Raw genomic sequence first — 19,808 nt, forward strand, 5'->3', positions numbered from 1 at the left:
TCCTGGTATGCCCCACAGAGGAACTTACGGTCTTCAAATAAAAACATCTTGAAGGTCCCAGGCCACAGAGAGGTTAGGCTGGCCTCAACTAGAGCCAGAGCTTTTTCGGCTGCGGCTCCAACCTGGTGGAACGCCCTGTCGCAAGAGACAAGGGCCCTGCAGGACTTGACATCTTTCCGCAGGGCCTGCAAGACAGAGCTGTTCCACCAGGCCTTTGGTCAGGGCGCAGCCTGACTCCCTCCTTTGGCAATCTTTACAAAACTTTAGTTTATGGTTGCCATCAATTTTGATTTTAATTAATTTTTATAATGTTTTTATAATGTTGCACTGTTTTAGTGTTGTTAGCCGCCCTGAGCCCGGCTTCGGCTGGGGAGGGCGGGATATAAATAAAATTTATTATTATTATTATTATTGCATATTTCACCTTCAAACAACAATAATAATGAATCCAAAACCAAGCACATTAGCTTCCTTGATCAACATAGCTGCCCATCAGACTGGCATATCCAGCAAATATTGTTGAACAGCCTGGGAACCCCAAGCATTACTAGACTTACTTTGGAAAAAGCCAGCATGTTTGGACACCTGCTGAGGCCCATACCTTGGTAGCCATTCCAGTGACTTCACTTGGTCTTGCTGCTACTCCCTTCCACATTTGCCACCTACTGGTTTACTCATTTTTCTGGTCTGAGTGAGCTGTGATGGCAGCAAAGGAGCAATAGCTGCTGTCGCACCCTCAACAGCCTTTTATTTGTGTTGTTGAGCACACTGGCAGAGGAAGAAGGGGGTGGGGGCAGAACACAGCTCCCAGCACCACCATCCTGGTGGGGTGCCATCGTGGCTGGCCCCCCTGCACCGAGTGCCATGCCCCCAGGCAATGCACCATGCCCCTGCGGGCAGCGCACCACACCACCAGGATGCACGCCATGCCCCTGCAGGCGGTGCGCCATGCCCCGGGATGCATGCCACACCCCTGGCCATGCCCCCACCTGTTCTCCACCCCTGGTGCCGGAGCATGAAGCTCTGCCTCTGCCACTGGTTGAGCAGTTAGCAGCAATGGCACTGGGTACAGTGGGGGCTATTAAGGGAGGAGGCAGCTTGCTCAATCCCCAACCCCAAATCCTAGAGCCATAACAGGCTTTTATTTTCAGTCCGTGAGTTATCTGCCACCAGCATGCCCTTGACAAACAAAATCATGTTTTAACCATCTTTATAAGAACTTATGGCAGGACTGGGGGATCCTGTGGTCTTCCTGATGTTAATGGACTACAACTCTCAGCATCACCATCCCTGACAATTGGCACTGCTGGTTGGGCCTTATGGGAGTTGGCGTTCAGCAATATCTGCAGGGCACAAAGTATTGCTTCATTGTGAACAAGTCTTTGGAGCTTTGTACAGATGAGGTCTGGGGAAATCGGCTTCTCATTTCTCTGCTACAGCAAAGATCCCTTTGAAACTTTTTGTTTACTCAGTTCAGCCTGGTAAACATGCATAATCTTTTTAGTTTCTCTATTATTTGCAGCTTTTGTTTGTTTTCCGAGACACACTGCTCTAATATGGATTCATTACAAATGTATCAACAGAAATGATCATCTTAGAATCAATTTTGGCTTGGGCATATTGTTATCCCAAACCAATTTGGAAATGCTTATTGTTCCTCTTTTTTTTATTTCTATCAGGATTAACTAGTATAAATCTTCTTTTCTCTAGCATCCCCGAGAGGCACACTTTAAAGGCAGCCTCAATTCAAAATTCTACTGCATGCTTCAAATCCTATCAAAAATACCCTGAATCTTTAGATTAGCTCTTGATGAGGTATCTACCATAACTGATTGCTGGGACCAGTTGCTTGCATACCACATCCCTTTGCCTCTTCAGCCTGCCAGGAATTTGCTCCCATGAATATCTTCTCCTGTCAGAAGGTATCAGCATTCAAGAAGAGAGCATAGAAATAAATATCTAGAAGGACTGCAAAGCAATCTCCATTTAACAAAGGCCTCACATTAAACATTGTGCTGTTAATCAAAGTAACGAGTCCTACCTAACACTTTTGCATAAGGAAGGCAATTGGATGCCTTGCATTGGCCACATAATTAAATATAACAGAAAGGCAGATATGTACATCCTCTGCAGCTCATTTTAACAACCACTTAATGACTGTGGAAGTGTGACACAACCCTGGAAGGAGGAGAGAGGAAACAGTCTGTTAAAGAGGAATGTTGGAGGGAAAGAAAGGCAAGAAACATTCAGCCAATATTGGGACACTCCACCAAGGAGCCCTTCCCTTTAAGGGTCATCAAGGCACTTGTATATCTGGGGGCTGATTCACATGGTTGCCATGAGGAAAGCCTGCCTATTTGGGTGAGCCTGGTTCACTCATGTCAACACCCTTTGATTTCTCAGCATTTGATCACTGCACGTTAAGGGAAATGGTCTGTAGCTAAATGGCAGAGGACATGCTTTATGCAAAAAAGGGTCCCAGGTCCAATCCTGGCAATTCCAGACAAGGAAGATACAGCACCCCCTTTGCATTCAGAGCATCCCAAGTTCAATCTTGGCATGTCCAGTTTAAAAATATCAGGCAGTGGGTTCAACGTAAGGCCAATATGATTTGTTTCAGGGACTGAGCTGGCAGTGACTCACCAGGAAAGGGCTCTAGGGGTCTGGGTGGATTGCTCAGTGAAGAATGCTCAGTTAAAAAAAAACATTTCTCTGTGTCAGCTTGAATTGCAAGAATATTGTGGATTTTCAAAAATAGGGTTTTTTTTTGCTACTTTTACTGCTCCCCCCCACAAAACCTCACCACCCTGAAATGTCTGGATTTATGCCCAACATTCTTTCATGAGGACTTTAATAAACAAATAAACCTGCAAACAGGTATAGAAATGTCAAGAACTGGAATGAAATTAATGGACTACGCAGAATTAGATAAATTAAAAGGAAGGATCTGAAACCGACGAGATCACAAGTTATCAAGGACTGGAGCAAATTTGTGGACTATATGAAAAGCATTTGTGATACGCAAATAACGTTTGTGGGTTTACAAGAAGCTTTGTGAAGAAATATTAGAAACACTGTAAAAAAAGGGAATAAGGGAATAGGTTTATTTAAAATAAAAGGCAATGTTAAATTTAGAATTGCGGATAGAAGATTAGAAAATGGTAGATTCGCGGATGAGCTGAAGGAAGTCAAAATTACATATCTGTGATAATATTGAAAATGTATGTTTTAATTTTGTATTGGAAATTGATTAATTTTTTTTTAAAAAAATGTCAAGAACTGAATTTAAGATTTGAAAAATGAGAAACAGAGAAAGACCAAAGACAGATTCACTCCTCCATATGCTTCACAAACTTCAGAATGTATTACGATAGCTCTGGTGCATTTGGTGGGCTCTTGTTCATTCTGTTGAGAGGGACAAGGGGCTCATAGCCCAAAGTTCAGCACTGACAGCATCACTGCACACAGGTCACCTTGTCACGGTTTCCCCAAGTATGATGAGATATATTTCTATTTTAAAATTGTGTGTGTGTGTCAGCATATGCAATTTTAATGCAAATTGTTTTTTGTCCCCTTTTGATGATGCTTAAGTGGCTGCCCTGATCTACACCTGTGACTCACTTGACTGTGAAATAAGCCAGGATCAATGGGTTGTATACAATGCAGGCTTCTATACAGAGTTGACCCACTGAAAATAATAACTTGACTAACTTTGATCCATTACTATTCCAAGTACAACTTAATTGGATACAACTCCATGTCCTAAGAGATTCCTGACTGTAAATGACGTGTGCATGCACAGGGGTGAGGGGATTAGTCAATTCATTATTTCTCTGTTGCTTTTCTACACACACACACACACACACACACACACACACACACACAGGCTTTCAAAGTGAAAAATTAAATACATCAAATGAAAAACAAATAAAATAGATCTAGGAAAACGAATTGAAAAGACATCAGCCAAGACCGCTAAATAATGCAGAATACCACATCATAAATGGAAACAGTTAAGGCAGCACACAGCAATAAACTCACAGCCAACAGCCATTTTTAAAACCAAATTCCATTTCAAAAGGTGGCTGGAGGAAGGTCTTCAGGACTAATCTAAAACTTGTGGCCCTCTAAACGCTGTTGGACTCCAACTCCACTTGCCCCACTAGCATGGCCAATGACCATGGATAGGGAAACACTGAGCGGAAAATGTTGGTTTTAAACAACAGCAAATGTTTGAATGAAGCAGGGTTGGAGGAAAACTGAAATACGGAAAGTGGTGATTTTAAACAATGGCAGTGGTTTGAGTAGAATGAGCAGAGGCAGACAGTGGAGGGCGGAAGTGGCAGCTTAAAGGAAGGTTTGAGTACAGCAAGAAAGTAGTTGGGAAAGGCTCTGCTGTGTTAGGTTTCAGGTGTCAGCTTCTGTATTGTACACATCTTTGCTATTTTTTCCGTGTCAAAACTGTTTTGTTTGAGGGGAATGGTGGGGGGTTGCTGAGCAGTGTGAGCCAGGGTGCAGCTCCTAAAGTACCATCTTAAAGAGGTACTGGAGACAGACTGGAAAATGATTGAGTCAATGTTTATATATTCCTTCTTTATAGAAACAGTTCTGCCATGGCAAAGAGCAAATTGTTTACACAAAAAACACCATCCCCTGACTGATATTGCTGTATGTCAAAAGCCAACATTCTTTTCTCTCTGAAAGGATTGAAGCATTAAAATGTGCAGAAAATTAAAGGAGAACTCTAAAATGCAATGTGGATACAGATTTGTATGTTTGTTTTTTTACTATAGATAAGTATGCACACTGAAAGATGGGCTGGGACATATATTTGACAATGGCTGAAATAATGTTTGAAGAATCTGAGAACTGTGAGATGCCATAGATTTTTATTCTGCTGAATGAAGCTTATGTGGATTCAGACAAGTCTAGTAACTAGAAGTGTCAAATACATTTTCCCCTTTCTCTCCTAGGCCTCTTCTGCACCATGCCTTTAAAGCAGTATCATACCATTTTAATCCCTTTGGGATTAAACTAGCCACTACTGGGCCAAAGCTTTCCCTTTCTGTTTGCCACAGGTTTCTTAGCCCTGATTTAGAAAAATGCCTCCTGTTGTATTTGCCCAGGGAGTTCCTTGGCTGATCTGTTATGGTCAGGTCAAAATGCATCAGGGCCTCAATTACAATGCATTTTGTCTGACCCAGAATTGACATAGGTCAGCCTTGACCATTGTAATCAACAGTCTGGGGGAATATTCATTGAGCCCTGGGTCTGTTCAACCCAGCCAAGCCCATCTGAAAGTAATTAGTTTGCTGCCACCAAGCTTGGAAGCAGCCCAATGGTTTTGTTGAGATTTGCTAAACTAAAGCAAGAACATGGCCCTGAATATTTTATAAATTGCAGGGGGCAGATTTTAAAAAGGAAGGGGGGAATTGGTAAAATTGTGGATTCAGTTGTGTGTCAAGGCATATAAGAATTTGCAAGGCTTCTTTTGCTTAAGGTATCACACAATGTGAAAATTTGTTTTTAAAAAGTGATAGACATGAGTGTCTGGGGAATTCTTTTATTGCCTATTGCTTGCTTATTGTACATTGAAACTGGATACAAATGTCCAGATATTTGAATTAAATATCATTCAGCAACATTAGTCTGAACTTCTGATAGGCTTTTATTAAATATCTAAGAATTCTCTCTCTCTTTCCTTTTTTTTATTTAAAAAATGCTCTTATTTCAAACTTTAAAAGTGTTTTAAACTTACCTATTTACCAGTCCCCCCCCCCCTTTTTTTTTTACTCATTGGATTTTCCCTGGAAAGTGTACATCTGGATTAAATGAGGAAAAAATGTCAGTAGGCATTTTGTTGCCAATGGCATTTGAAGATGCAGCAAAAAAGAAAAAAGCACACATCAGGACCATCAGTCTCACAACCAATACCCATCTGAAAGCACCCTAAAACTGAGAGTGATGTGCCATGTTAATGCATGTACACCTGGCATATACAGTAATGATAAATGTGGGCCTGAGAAAAGCAAACTGCAATGGTCTCATATTTTGTTATAGTTCTTGTTCTTATTGTTACTATTGCAGTCATGGTGGCAAACATACTACAAATCTGCAAATATTTATTTAGTTCTCCTCGTCATAGGGTGTTTTTTTCTAATAGGGAATTATTTGGGGACAATGGAAGACATTTGTAAATTAAGCAGATAAGCCCTTTGACAGACAATGATTGTTTTGTTGAACACAAGAATTCTATTGTCCATTGCTTTAGTTGTCAAGAGCCCAGGGAGCTGAGGATTTATGAGGATGTTACAATGGTCTTTTCACTGTGCAGTCTAAGAAGCTGTGAGATTCAGTTCCTCTGCTTTTCAGCCTCTAATCTTTTTATCATGCAAGGACAATACAGGATTCAGCTGGTTCTTGGGACCCAGAACTGTCCATTTAGCATCAGGCACTGTGAAGTAATTACTACAAGGACAATGGGCTGTTTTTTGGACACCCCGTTTCTTTGCATCCAAAGTACCAACAGTTTCCAAATCCCTACGGATGCCACTCAGTATAAACCAACTCCTCAAGAAATGCCTTACTTAAAAAGAGGAAAAAATAATAATCTTGTTATGAGTTGAGCTAAAAGTATCACTATATCAATTCCATTCAAATTACATGTTTATTGGTGATGAGTTATTGATGATACTTTCCACACACACCCTCCCCTTGATTGTTGCATTTTGACTTTGAACACTACAACCTGAAATTGGAATAAATAAGCTGGCCTGTCAAAAAATAAATCCAAAAATGGCTGTTATGGATTTTCCATCTGTTGCTTGGAAATCATAATCAATGCCCATGGTTCTGTCATGACAAATATGCTAATCCATAATATGTTATAAAAGATAAGTATAATTCTTCTTAATAAGTTATTCCTAAGAAATATAACTTAAGAAGTATCAGCTAGTCGGCATTTCTGCCCACAACTGACAAAATGCATTATGCATCCATTTTAATACCCTGGGAGAGGAAAATACAGCTTTCAGTTTAAGTTTCCCATGTTTACCACCTTTGTTTACCTTTCCTTTGTGGGGGGTCATAATTGATTATTTCCTGTAATGTACAAGTTACAAAGGTCCAAGGCAGGATATAAACCCATGACACATTATAGTAGGGATGTCAGAATTCAGAAACTCCAATGCCAATGCAAATACACACATATCTATCTATCTATCTATCTATCTATCTATCTATCATCTATCATCTATCTATCTATCTATATCTATCATCTGTCTGTCTGTCTGTCTGTCTATCTATCTATCTATCTATCTATCTATCTATCTATCTATCTATCCCTTGCTGAGAATCTATCTATCTTCTTGTGAGCCAGTGGAAAAGTAAGTCATCTGAAATCTTGCATATAGCCTGTGGGAAAATGGATCAGTGTGTCTGGCTGTTAACTAGAAGGTTGGTGGTTCGAGCCCACCCAGAAATGACTGTGGTCAGGATTCCTGTATTGCATAGGATTGGACTAGATCATGTCCCTTCTGTCTTTACAATTCTATAATAGGATCCTAATAATAATAATAATAGTTGCTGCTGCTGTTGTTATTCAGGGCTGAATAAACTTTCCTCCATGCTTTCCTCCTCTGCATTCTACCACCATCAGAAGTGTGATTGGTGGGTATATGGGACATGACCTCCTCAGCTGTAGTTCCCAGGAACTATGGAACTCCCTGTCCCAGGGATAGCTCTACAGATAATATCCAACCACAGTTCTCATAATCCATTCCCATTCTGACTGAGGGTGATGGGAGCTGGAGTCCAACAATATTTGAAGGGTTCCACAGTGGCTCCCTCTGCCATATCTTATTTCATTGAGTACCCCCAGGAAGAAAGGAATAAAGAAAACCAATGGAAGAAGGTATCCAACCTTTGCTTGGTTTTCTTCTTTTCTGACTTCTACTATGCTAAACTGCCATGAACCAAACTGGAAGTTTCATTCTCATCTCATGAACTTGCTGGAGCAAGGAGGATGGGTCAATTAGCCGGGCAGTTTGGACCATGACATCATCACTCAGAAAGAAAGAAAACATGTCCTGAAGTTGCATTTCTGCATTCCCTCTCCATAATGCCAATTAGCAAAGAACACCTGGCTAGGGCTTTAATCTCATCCTAAATTGGGGTTTGAGCCCACATCTCCATGGAACTAAGTTCTGAATTCTAACTATAACACTACATTCACTCTCAAGCATCTGTATAGGTCTCCGGTCCACACACTGAAGATCAAGCCTGTTTCTCTTTCTCTTCCCTTTCTAATTTGCCTCACAGTGCTTCGAAAGGCCTGAGCCAGCAGAATTTTCTAATTGGCTGCTGCGACAAGACTCTAGCTGTTACTTTTGCAACAGTGTCTCTTACACATGGCAATGATTCCAGAGCCCATTTTCTTTCATGATACTCTGTTTTGTCTCGAAGGGGAAGAGAACAACATGTGGGATATTGACATGGCCTCCAGCACTTTAATTATGGGAACATCCCCTCCCCAATAATATGTCTGTTCTGGTTACTTTTAAATATTGACGTCAAGAGGCTGGGCCCTCCTTCAAAATTCCCCAGGGTCCCAGGAAAGGGGGGATGCTTTAAAGACTTTATTTATTCTTTTATTCAGCCTGTATTGCCATCCTGAATTTCAACTGAACTCCACCCCTCTTTTCTTTTCCAGAAAGAATTGGGATACTGGATACGTTGGCATCACAGAACTTGACTCTTCACTGGGACTGCTGACTTGCTAAAATGGGTGGAATATGCTACTTCAATTGGCAATGGGTTTCCAGTGGGTGAAGGTAAGATGCCTGATCACAACAGCTTGCACTTCAAGCAAGCATGGAATACTATTTTTTTCCAGAGAGAGAGAGATGTAGTTTCCATTTATTTCTTATATGGAAACCCTTCATGATTCTGATGACTTCCCTATTACGAGCACCTGTGTGCTTCTCTCACATGATGGTAATCAAAGAAGATTAATACATGTTAATTTGTATGCATTTGAATAATGTAATGGCTTTAGGGGTTGCTCGTGCATAAGTTACCGCCGCTCTGGGCTAGCTTGCCTGGTTAAACCATTTCTCGCTGGACAGCCATCCATTCCGTGGCTGTTCAGTCGCTGGCAGAATCCGTCAGTGGGCGTTTCTTGAACCTCTTCCAGCAAAGAAGTTCTTTGACGCCAAGTCACCGCCTACTTTCCCTGCGCGGAAGTCTTCTGCGCAGGGTGGGTGTGGGCAGCGGAGGACCTGTGCTCTCCTCGCTGGTCTCCTGTGAAGAGTCCTGAAGCCTGCTCTCTGCTTCCCCCATCGGCCCCCCTCTATCCCTGGTGTTGCGCTGATTTTCTTCCCCAGCCGGAGACCTGCCTCTCTCCCTGCTTGGCCCCTCTCCAGCATCGCTGTGGAGCCTCGCCTCCTCCTCTAGTTCCGATGGCAGTTCCCTGACAAATAACTTTGGCCTACTGTCACAAAGAAAATAGTAATGGAAATAGTTGCTAGATTTCTTTTCTTTTTTTCCCCTTCCTGCAAAGGATTCTGCTGAATAAATTGTAACTTGGTTGGTTTCTGTCCTTATTTTATACGAGCACAACATATTTCAGTTTAGTGTATACTAGAAAATGTATGGTATAGATGTATACATGTTTTTTACTGGCTCTGTGACCAGACAAATAACTTTGGTTTACTGTTGTTGGAATCACATTAGAGGAAGAGTGCCTGAACATGGCATGACTGGCACCCTCATCTAAAGATAGGCACAGCTGTGAATCAAAATGGCACACACCAATTTCAGCACAGCAGCATCCCACTCAGTGTGTATTCAGCAGCCTTCCCTGCTCTGTGGTATATCCTGTTGGAATGTGACTGCAATAGCTTACTACTAATTGGGAAGCATGCAGGCCAATACCAATGAAGCTTTCCCAGTTAGGGCCAATATGCCTTTAAAACTGTGCACTGCTGGTCCTGCCTTCACTGTGACCTACAGTATTTCTGCATTAAAGTATGGTGCCTATGGTGCCGCAAGGAAGTTGTTAGGGAGCTGTCAGGGCGCTACGAAGTTGTGAGTGGTTGTACAAGAAGAATGGTTGTGGGAAAGTGGTTGCAGAAGAATAGTCCGAACTACAGCCACCTCACTCAAAGCACAACAAGGTGCAAGCTATGCACTTTTAAAAAATGAGGGAAGTACCTCCATCGGTGCTGAACCATGAATCTCCTTGAGGTTTCTTTTCTTTTATAATTATTATTATTTTAATCTCTTTGAAGTTTTTGGTTGCTATTGTTGTTAGAAATAGTGTTGAGATAGACCAGGAGTGAGGCACCTCACACTTAGGTGCTAGGGCCACCCTCGGGTCCTTCCCCAGCCACGTTCCTCACTGGCACCGCTTTGTACCACTCGGCTGTTTTTGCCTGGATGGAATACATCCTTAAACACCTGGATGGAATGCATCCTTAAACACCGATTAATGTCTCTTGCTTGCCTGGATGCAGGATAGAGAGTGGTGTGTGAGTATATATAGAAACTAGCCTCCTGTGTGAAGGTACAGTTTGTATTCATTGATCTGCCCACTTTTGCCTCTGGTCCCATCACTGGCATGTGGCCTCCAAAGGGTTGCCCAGAAGGAAGTGCAAACCTTGGAGTGATAAAGGTTCTCCGCCTCTGAGCTAGAATGGACCACTGACTTGAGATAGCTTGTCAGTCTTTGTATATGTTTTGTACTCGATGTGCAGTTACTACATTTTGAGTTTGTTGATAACCAGTTGTGGTTTTAATCCATAGTAATGGTTCTTGTGTGTGACCCAAATATTTCCCAGTTTCCTGACTGTAAGGCTTATCTTTGGAGCTTATTTTCATCTCATTATTTCATCGGCTCATCATTAACTACTTCATGGAGTGCCACTCATTTCAAAACTGCAATAGCTCTGCTGTTCACATGTGACTGTGGACAGAGGAGGAATTTGATTCAGTTCACATTTAAAGGCAAACCAATCTATTTTGCATTTCCCAAAATAATATGTGAAGGTAATGCAAAAAAGGGGGAAAAAGGTAAAGTTACTATGTGAACCCAAACACAGGCATCCTTTGAAATATGGACTTCTTCAAATTTTGCAATGCAGTCTTCCAGCCAAGTAATGGGAACAGAAATACGGTAGATACAGTCTTGTATATTGTGCATGGAAATACATATATTAGTGAAAATGTCATTTAAAATACATTATATCACGGAAATTGCTTCACACAAAAAATGTAAATTAGGGGAAATTGTGTACAAAAATGTGTATATTAGGAGAAATTTGCACTAAAATGCTGGTGAATTTTCATGAGGACTAGCATTCTTAAACTGATGAGAAAATGTGGGGAACTGAACTTAAGATTTGAAAACCAAGCAAAACTGCAATTGATAGATTTGTGCATCGCTACATGTGATCAGTCAATGTGTTTTTTCCCCTCACTGTTCCAGCCTAAAATCTGGAAAGCAGCGCTGGAGTGTGAAGCAATTAGGATAATAAGGAATTTCACATCCCTACTGTTCTCCCTGTTTTGCAGCTATTCTCTGTTCAGTTGTGTTGGTTATTTATTTTTATTTTACCATCTGAGACTCTGTAGATCCATGTTTTCTTTTTTCTGCTATTGAATATGCATGCTGTTGAAACATAAGAATTTTCATATTTTAACTTGCCCCAAACATTTTTCTGCATTGGCTGTAATAGATATCATGCCAGTAACAGCCTTCTTAGCTGCATCTGATGCTAAGTTCCCAACTGAATTACAATGCTCATAATACAGTGCTTAGGCCTATGACATTACAGCTTAGTGCTTAGCTGACTCATTCATATTGTTTTACAGGCAGGGTAGCAATGTTCTGCTTGACAGCTGCTTCATTTCTGCTCAAAATGTCCTTGAGTGTTGATAATCTTATTTCTGGCAGCTAAATGCCCTGTGCGCTGTGACATCGCTTTAAAAAAAGAAAAAGAAAAACCCTCAATACAGGACAGCGTATGTGACATTCATTTGCCAGTTAAGGTAGACCGCAGCAATTAGTCTTGAGAGTTAGTAACATTGATTTGATGCTTAAACAGACAGTGATCAATTTAATTTGGCAACGACATCTATGTGTCATCTAAGGGGAAAATACAGCACTTCAAGTCTCTCTGTGTGGTGCCTGGGACTCTACCTAGGTTACATCCCTCACCAGGCTTCCTTTGTACCCCGCTTGAGTATTTCTGCCTGGCTGGAACGAGTCTGTGAACTCTGCCGGTGCTACTTCCTTGCCTGGATGGTGGGTAGAGAGATGAGCTTTGTGTGTGTGTAGAAATTGGCCTAACGTGCAAAGGGCTGCTGTACAAATTCACAGTGCTGCTCTGCCAACTTTTGCCTGTAGCCACACCTGCCACTGGCATTTGGCCCCCAGAAGGCTATTGAGGAGGGAATGTGGCCCTTTCCCTGAAAGAGAATCCCTATCCCTTTTATAAACTACGGTATCTTGGGGTCGTTGAACACATTTAATGACAAACTCAAAGCTGTGAAAGCTGGAGAATGTTTCCCTTTTGCTAATGTGCCTATATGTGCAGGAGCGATAGTGTGTCAGTCTCCACATATGTGTGCTTAGGCCTGTGGGTTTTAGTTTTGTGTTTCATTTTTGTTTTAACTACCTCCACCCCATACTTTTCTTCCACCTGTCTCAACTGAGGAAAAGAGGCTGGGGAATGAACTTCTAGAAATCCTAATTTTGGAAGTGTGGTGTAAGAGGAGCGCTTACTAATTTGGTAAACAAAGGTCCATTTCCTGAAGTTACAATGGAAAAATAGAAGGATAATTGTAAGTTTGTGCCTCCATCACTCAAAGCTGTATCTACAAATTCATTTTTCTTTTTTCTTTTGCCTCAATGGCCTTGTTGAGAATCTATTTTAGTCAGCAGGGGAGCTCATGAAGCATGATCACAACCTTGAAATGTCAATACGTGAGGAACAGCAGGAGATTATCAGGTTTCTATAGGTACATGAACATCCATCACGAAATTGTGGTGAAATTATGGAGACAACATCCAAGAGCCACCACAAGGCAATAACTTTTTATCAGGAACAGCTACAGTTTTTGAGTTCCTTAAGAACAGTTACTTTTTGAAAAAATTCTAATTTCAAATATATGCTAATTGGATTTGAGCTGACAGAGCAGGACTAAGACTTTGGGAGTTTGGTGAGAAACCGAATGAAGATGTTGACCCAGTGTGTGGCAGCTGCGAAAAAGGCAAAATCCATGTTAGGGATTATTAGGAAAGGGATTGAAATAAAACTGCCAATATCATAATACAGTTCTAAAAATCTATAGTGCAGCAACATGTGGAATACTGTGTATAGCCCAGGGTGCTGCATCTCAAAAAGGATATTACAGAACTGGTAAATGGTCAAGGAGGCAATGGTTACGACATTGGAGCATTATAGTTTGGGGGGGAGCAAGTAAGGGGAAACATGCTAGAGATGTGCAAGATCATGCATGATGTAGATAATCTGAATAGACAGATGCTTTTTTATCCCTTTCTCACTAGAACCAGGGGCCACCCAATGAAATTGAATGTTCACCCAACACATCATGAAACTATGGAATTTGCTGCCACAAGACGTCGTGATGATGTCAAACACCTTGGATGGCTTTAAAATAAGATTAGATGAATTCATGGACGATAAGGCAGTCGTCTAGTCCCAATGGTTATTTATGTTCTATCTCCACTGTTGGAAGCAGTATGTCTTTGAAGACCAGTTGATAGGAATCACAAGCGGTGAAGAGTGCTGCTGCATCCAGATCTTCCTTTTCAGCTTCTCAAAGGCATCCAGGTGTCGCTGGTGTGAACTGCCCCAAGATCTATGGATGGAGGGCAGTATATATTTTGCCAAACATGAGGCTCAAACCTATGACCCTGGGATTAAGAGTTTCCTGTTGTACAGACTGGATGGGTCTTTGGCCTCATCCAATTTCTTAAAGGAAGTGAGAGAAAGTGTGAAGGATGGGAGTTGTTTAGACTTGTCAAGAACGGGGGTGGGGGTGGGGTGGGGAGTCTGAGTCAAGCAGCATCCAGTTTTGAGAAGTGTCCTATTGATTTCTGTAGGTGCTTTGAATTTGAAATACAGAGGAAGCTGCTATGCCTATAATAATTTCTGAGAGAAGACTCCCTGCTGGTTGATTTTAGGTGTCCACTCTATTAAGAATTTCAATTGTCTTCCTGCAAAGAAGAACAAACAAGCACCACTTCTGTTGTTTGTCATGTAAACCTGGGTGTCCATATGGCATTTACATTCTCTCTTTCAATTCATATTTTGTTCTCCCCTGAAATGATTTCATTCCTGCTGTGCTCACTCAAGAATGTAAATTTCCTGTTTCTGTATCTAAATCATCAAAGAGCAGTCAAAGGTGAAATATACAAAAATGGTTATGATTGCTGAGGCAAAAATGAAAAATAGCAGATAGAAATGTTCCATCAACTGGTGACTATAGTGAGGCTCAGCTTGACCTTATTTGATTGTTTCAACTTTGTTGGACACTTCTTTCCCCAAATCCGACACTCTAGGTGGGTCTTGAGGACAATTTAGCCTAGTAGGTGCTGTTGCTGGAAATACTATGGAAGAATCCTTGACTGAGCATACAAATCTCTAGTGTGCATACTCAATCTTAGAATTCTGGCTGTAGGCTACAGTTCAGATGTTTGTGTATTTGGCTTCCATGGTCAGCAATGGGATGACCTGCTTGTATAAATGAATATTGTTTTATAAATCACAGTAATTACTTTCTGATTCATATTTTAAGTAAGTGCAGGTCTCGTTTAATGAATCAGTCCATAGAGACAATTTTGTAGAAGGAAATTCGAATCTACTAAGTGGTAGATTGGAGGATATCATTTAACTTTTGGCTGCCATTGTACTTTGGGTCATTTCCTATAGAGATGTATGTCTCGATTTTTCATCACAGTGCTACTTATTATTTTCTAATGTGTAATGCTGAATGTCTGAGCAGACTGCATAAAAATGTAGTGTTAGAGACAATATAACTCAGGCAGAGGCCAACTCGGCCCTCCAGATGTTTTGGGACTACAATTCCCATCATCCCTGACCACTGGTCCTGTTAGCTAGTGATGACGGGAGTTGTAGTCCCAAAACATCTGAAGGGCCGAGCTTGCCTATGCCTAATATAACTCATTGTGTTTCCAATGCTTAGTTAGGAGTGATATTAATAATAATAATAATAATAATAATAATAAATTTTATTTATATCCCGCCCTCCCCAGCCGAAGCCGGGCTCAGGGCGGCTAACAACAATCAAATAATCAAACAATCAAATAATCCAACATTCTAAAAATATTTCATTATAAAAATTAATTAAAATCAAGTTGATGGCAACCATTAAGCAAAATTCTGTGCAGGTTGCCAGAGGAGGGAGTCAGGCTGCGCCCTGACCAAAGGCCTGGTGGAACAACTCTTGTCTTGCAGGCCCTGCGGAAAGATGTCAGGTCCCGCAGGGCCCTAGTCTCTTGTGACAGAGTGTTCCACCAGATTGGAGCCGCAGCCGAGAAGGCCCTGGTAGTTGAGGCTGCTTTATGTGATATTGCTTTTATGTGATATTGCTTTATGTGGCAAAATAGTACAAGAAGGAGGTATATGGAACAGCTGCATATTCCTGCATTGCAGGGGGTTGGAGCAGATGATCTTCAGGGTCCCTTCCAACTCTACAATTCTACGACTTTGGGAAACCCTGTGGTTTGAAGGTCCAAAATATTTAGGGATGTAAAACAAGAACAACAACAACAACCCTAAGTGGGTGGGAAGAAACCTCTCCCTCCAAAAAAACAGACCTATGGAGATGTACATTCTCAATGGTCATTGAATGATATGTGACAGTTGCAGGGGGGACAGGGGGGCTGGAATATAGTGGCTGACATCTTGAGCAGCAGCACTCCACACTTTTGTTACGGTTCCCACTTGAGCATGCTCTATTTGCAGTGTTTCATTTGTGATGGTTCATTCAGAAGATGCTAATGTAATCAAGTCATCACATGTATCAGTTAGCGGAAGCCATAGGAGAGAGTGCTGTTGCACTCAGGTCCTGCTTTATTTATTCATACTATTTCAAATATAAAATGTAAGTGTTTGTATATGTGTACAGTGGTACCTTGGTTCTCAAACTTAATCCTTTCCGGAAGTCTGTTCCAAAACCAAAGCGTTCTAAAACCAAGGCATGCTTTCCCATAAAAAGTAATGCAAAATGGATTAATCTGCTCCAGACTTTTAAAAACAACACATAAAACAGCAATTTAACATGAATTTTACTATCTAATGAGACCATTGATCCATAAAATGAAAGCAATAATCAATGTACTGTACTATAAAATAAATAAGAGTATTGTAGATGATAAAAATTACAAGGTTTTTTTTCTTACGTGCACTGATGATAGTCATTGTTTGGCTGGGGGGCTTTTATCCATTTCTGCAGTCACACAATCAATCAATCAATCAATCAATCAGTAGATGAACAGGATTCCACACAATCACAAAAACAAGTCACAAAAACAAAGTCACAAGCCACAGTCACAAGTCAGTCCCATAAAACAAAGAAGTCACAGTAAAAAAACAACGAAAAAGCCACACACACAAAAATGCATATATATATATATATATATATATATATATATATATATATATATTGCAAAAGCCAAAGCTTCAAATATCACCTCTGTGTTGCGTGGGTGCTTGGGACTCAACAGCCGACAGGCTCAACAGGAAGCCTCTGATTAGCAGTAGGGACTCAATTTACAAACAACACACTCAACAGGAAGCAGAACATGTTCAGCTTCCAAGGAAAAGTTCACAAACCGGAACACCTACTTCCAGGTTTGCAGTGTTTTATTTCCAAGTTGTTCATAAACCAAGCTGTTCTAAAACCTGTGTGTGTGTGTGTGTGTGTGTGTGTGTGTGTGTGTGTGTGTGTAAAACATGGGTAGGCAAACTAAGGCCCGGGGCCTGGATCTGGTCCAATTGACCCCTGGTGTAAAATATATAATCTTCTGAAACATATATATCTAAGTGATGCATGGAAACTAAAGCAGCAACAATTTTTTCCAAAAATACATATAAAAAGGTTACATTAATGCAATGTAACATTTAATGTAGCATGTTATATTAAATTAAATGTTACATTTAATACAAAGTTACTAATGCACTTTAATCTCAGTTCGTTCTCCTGCTGACACATGCACTGTCTCAACTTCCTGGCTGTCACTCAGCTCTCCACCCTGCCCGCCCCCCCCCCCCCGGCTCTCAGCCCAAGCAAACACAAAACTTTTACATTTAAAAAAAAACTCACAAAGAAGGTCCCTGGAAACGGCTGACATCACCCTAATCTTTCATTTTAGGCTTGCATTTTATGGGCAGGCACAATGTAGATAGTGCTTCTTCAGGCTGCCCACATCCATTCTGCAGTCAGCTGCACTCTCACTTCCAGTTCCAGGTACAGCAGGTTTTGTGTGTTTGTGAGCTTCCCACTGGAAACCCGTGAGAACAGGATGCTGGACTAGACAGGCCACTGGTCTGATCCAGCAGGGATCTTCCTATGTTCTAAATGAATGTGTGTTTGGGATCCTTGATATGTTGTAGAAAAATGTCACTGCAGTATGTTCTTTTGGATTAGAGGAGGGGATTTTATTTTATTTTATTTTATTTTATCCTGAGGCCTAGTCTCTTATGAGCACTCATCTCAAGGTCACAAATCCAGTGGTGAGAGGAGCCAGAGGAAAATGTGAGCAGGTAGGGCTCTTATCTTTCTCCCAATAATACAGAGTTCAATATGCACACATCTCTCTCCATATCCAGGCAAGCAAGAGGCGTGATCATAGTTCAATGACATGTTCCAGACCAGGGAAAATACTCAACCAGGCAAAAGCAGGCTCATTGAAGGGTGTAGTCTTGGCAGGAGTAGGGCACAGAGGGCTGCATTCTGTCCCCAGGCCTGGGGTTTTATGTGCTTTCCTAAAACTTCTAGGAAAGTGAAACTCTACCAGGATGGGAGTGGGCTTAGATGCAGCATACCTCTGCTGCAATGTGAGGGCAGAGAGCAACCTTATTTTAGGGTAAAGTGTGCACAAGCCCAGAGAACAGCTTTGCTGATTTCCCTAGATGAGCCTTATTATGCCTCTATTAATTTACTAATTATTTAGACAATTTTTCAGGGTTGCATAGATGAATTGCTAATCAGAAGTATTAGCAATCCCAGAATGTGGTAGCAATTTCTAAAGTATGTGCCTCTTTGCATATAAATAAGGGTTTTAGCAGCTTGCATCACAGAGGGAAAATATAATAATATACGTAAGTATCATAAATTGAGATCAAAAGAAGGCAGCACATGTCAATTTTCTGAGTTCATTAGCTTTGGGTATGCAAAGAAATAGTGTAGATACCATGTTACTTAGAAAGAATGTTTTATTTATTCATTTATTTAAAATTATTTATATCTTGCTCTTTGGCCCTCAGGAGATCAGTGTGGCACAGTAAAACAGCATAAAATATGAACTAACTATAGAAAACTGTAAAACTCACAGCAGTCCAAATAAGTAGGGCACAGAAGCTTGACTGAATAGAAATGTTTGACTGCCCTCTGACCCAAGCGCTGGGAGGAAGTTACTGGGGTGGGGGATGATGGCAGAAATGTTGTTAGAAAAGGCAGTTCTCACATGTTCTTAGAAAAGACAGTTCTCTGGCAACATTACATGGAGAAAGGCAGCCTTTTGAAGCTGCAAAGCACCTTACACCTGACTTCAATGTGGTGCCATGGGATTTACTAGTGGGTGACCTTGCCCTCCTGTCAAATTTGGCCCACAAAGCTAATTTCACTAATGATCTGGTCTGTGGAGTCAAAAATACATGGCCCTGAATCTTTTTCCCCACATGGTTTGCCTTCGTACAATGCAAATCTGAAGGAGAATTTATAATTGGGTGTGGTGGTGTCAAGAATGCACAATGTTTAAATGGCACCAAGCAGAGCTGAACAAAGATTATGTTATGCTGTAGTGCAGCACAGCCAACCACAACTGCTGCTTCTGCTGCTTTCTTGCAGCATAAACAAAACGATCCAACAGAAGCCAGTTCAAGACGTCTGCCTGCCGAGTATTACACTCCTTCCCTCATTGTTTGTGACCCTGTACTAAGCCATTGTCTCCCCTGCCCCCTCAAAGGATATATGGTTATATTTCATCAATAAAATGGACTTGCTGCAGAGAAATGTTGCACTCTTGGGTCCCAAGTCCCTGGCGGTTGTAAGAATCAGCATGTTGATGTCTCTGATGGGCTTGGGTCAGAACTCAAGCAATGGTGGTTGGGTGGGAAATAAGTACATTATCTAGACTCAAGGATCTTGGTCCAGGATACAAGCCCAGTACTGAGATGGGGGAAAGGGTTATGTGGCAGAATTGAGGGTATACTCTGTCAGCGCATCTATATGGGATATCCAGGGCTTGTAAAATCTAGTGAAGTTTGTTACAACCAGGCAGAAGCAGAAGCCAGTCAAGAAGTGCTGCAACAGAAAATGCAATATTCTGAACAGTGAGCCACATCTATCATGGATGAATGTGTCAATTTCAGTTTCTTCCCATCTCCCTCCCACCCTTTTTCCAATTTAAAGTTCACTTCTCCACATTTCTACATGAGTTTCCATTTTTTAAGACCTCAGGAAAATTCACCAGCATTTATCCCAATACAGTGGTACCTTGGGTTAAGAACTTAATTTGTTCTGGAGATCCGTTCTTA

The 19,808-nt window shown here is 41.2% G+C and overlaps 1 protein-coding gene across 2 annotated transcripts in view; it reads left to right on the top strand.

Annotated features, from left to right (window-relative positions):
* The window catches only part of CDH11 (cadherin 11), a 107,033-nt gene that overhangs the window by 35,192 nt on the left and 52,033 nt on the right, over positions 1-19,808 (top strand). The window contains exon 2 of one of the 2 annotated variants that reach the window (XM_083626584.1): positions 8,711-8,831. The gene's annotated coding sequence lies outside the window, so the exon portion shown is untranslated. The remainder of the gene's footprint in view (positions 1-8,710; positions 8,832-19,808) is intronic. The other variant, XM_083626585.1, reaches the window with a different exon arrangement.

The sequence above is a fragment of the Podarcis filfolensis genome (genome assembly GCF_964270895.1).
Source record: "Podarcis filfolensis genome assembly, chromosome: 8".
In the NCBI taxonomy this organism is placed as follows: domain Eukaryota; kingdom Metazoa; phylum Chordata; class Lepidosauria; order Squamata; family Lacertidae; genus Podarcis; species Podarcis filfolensis.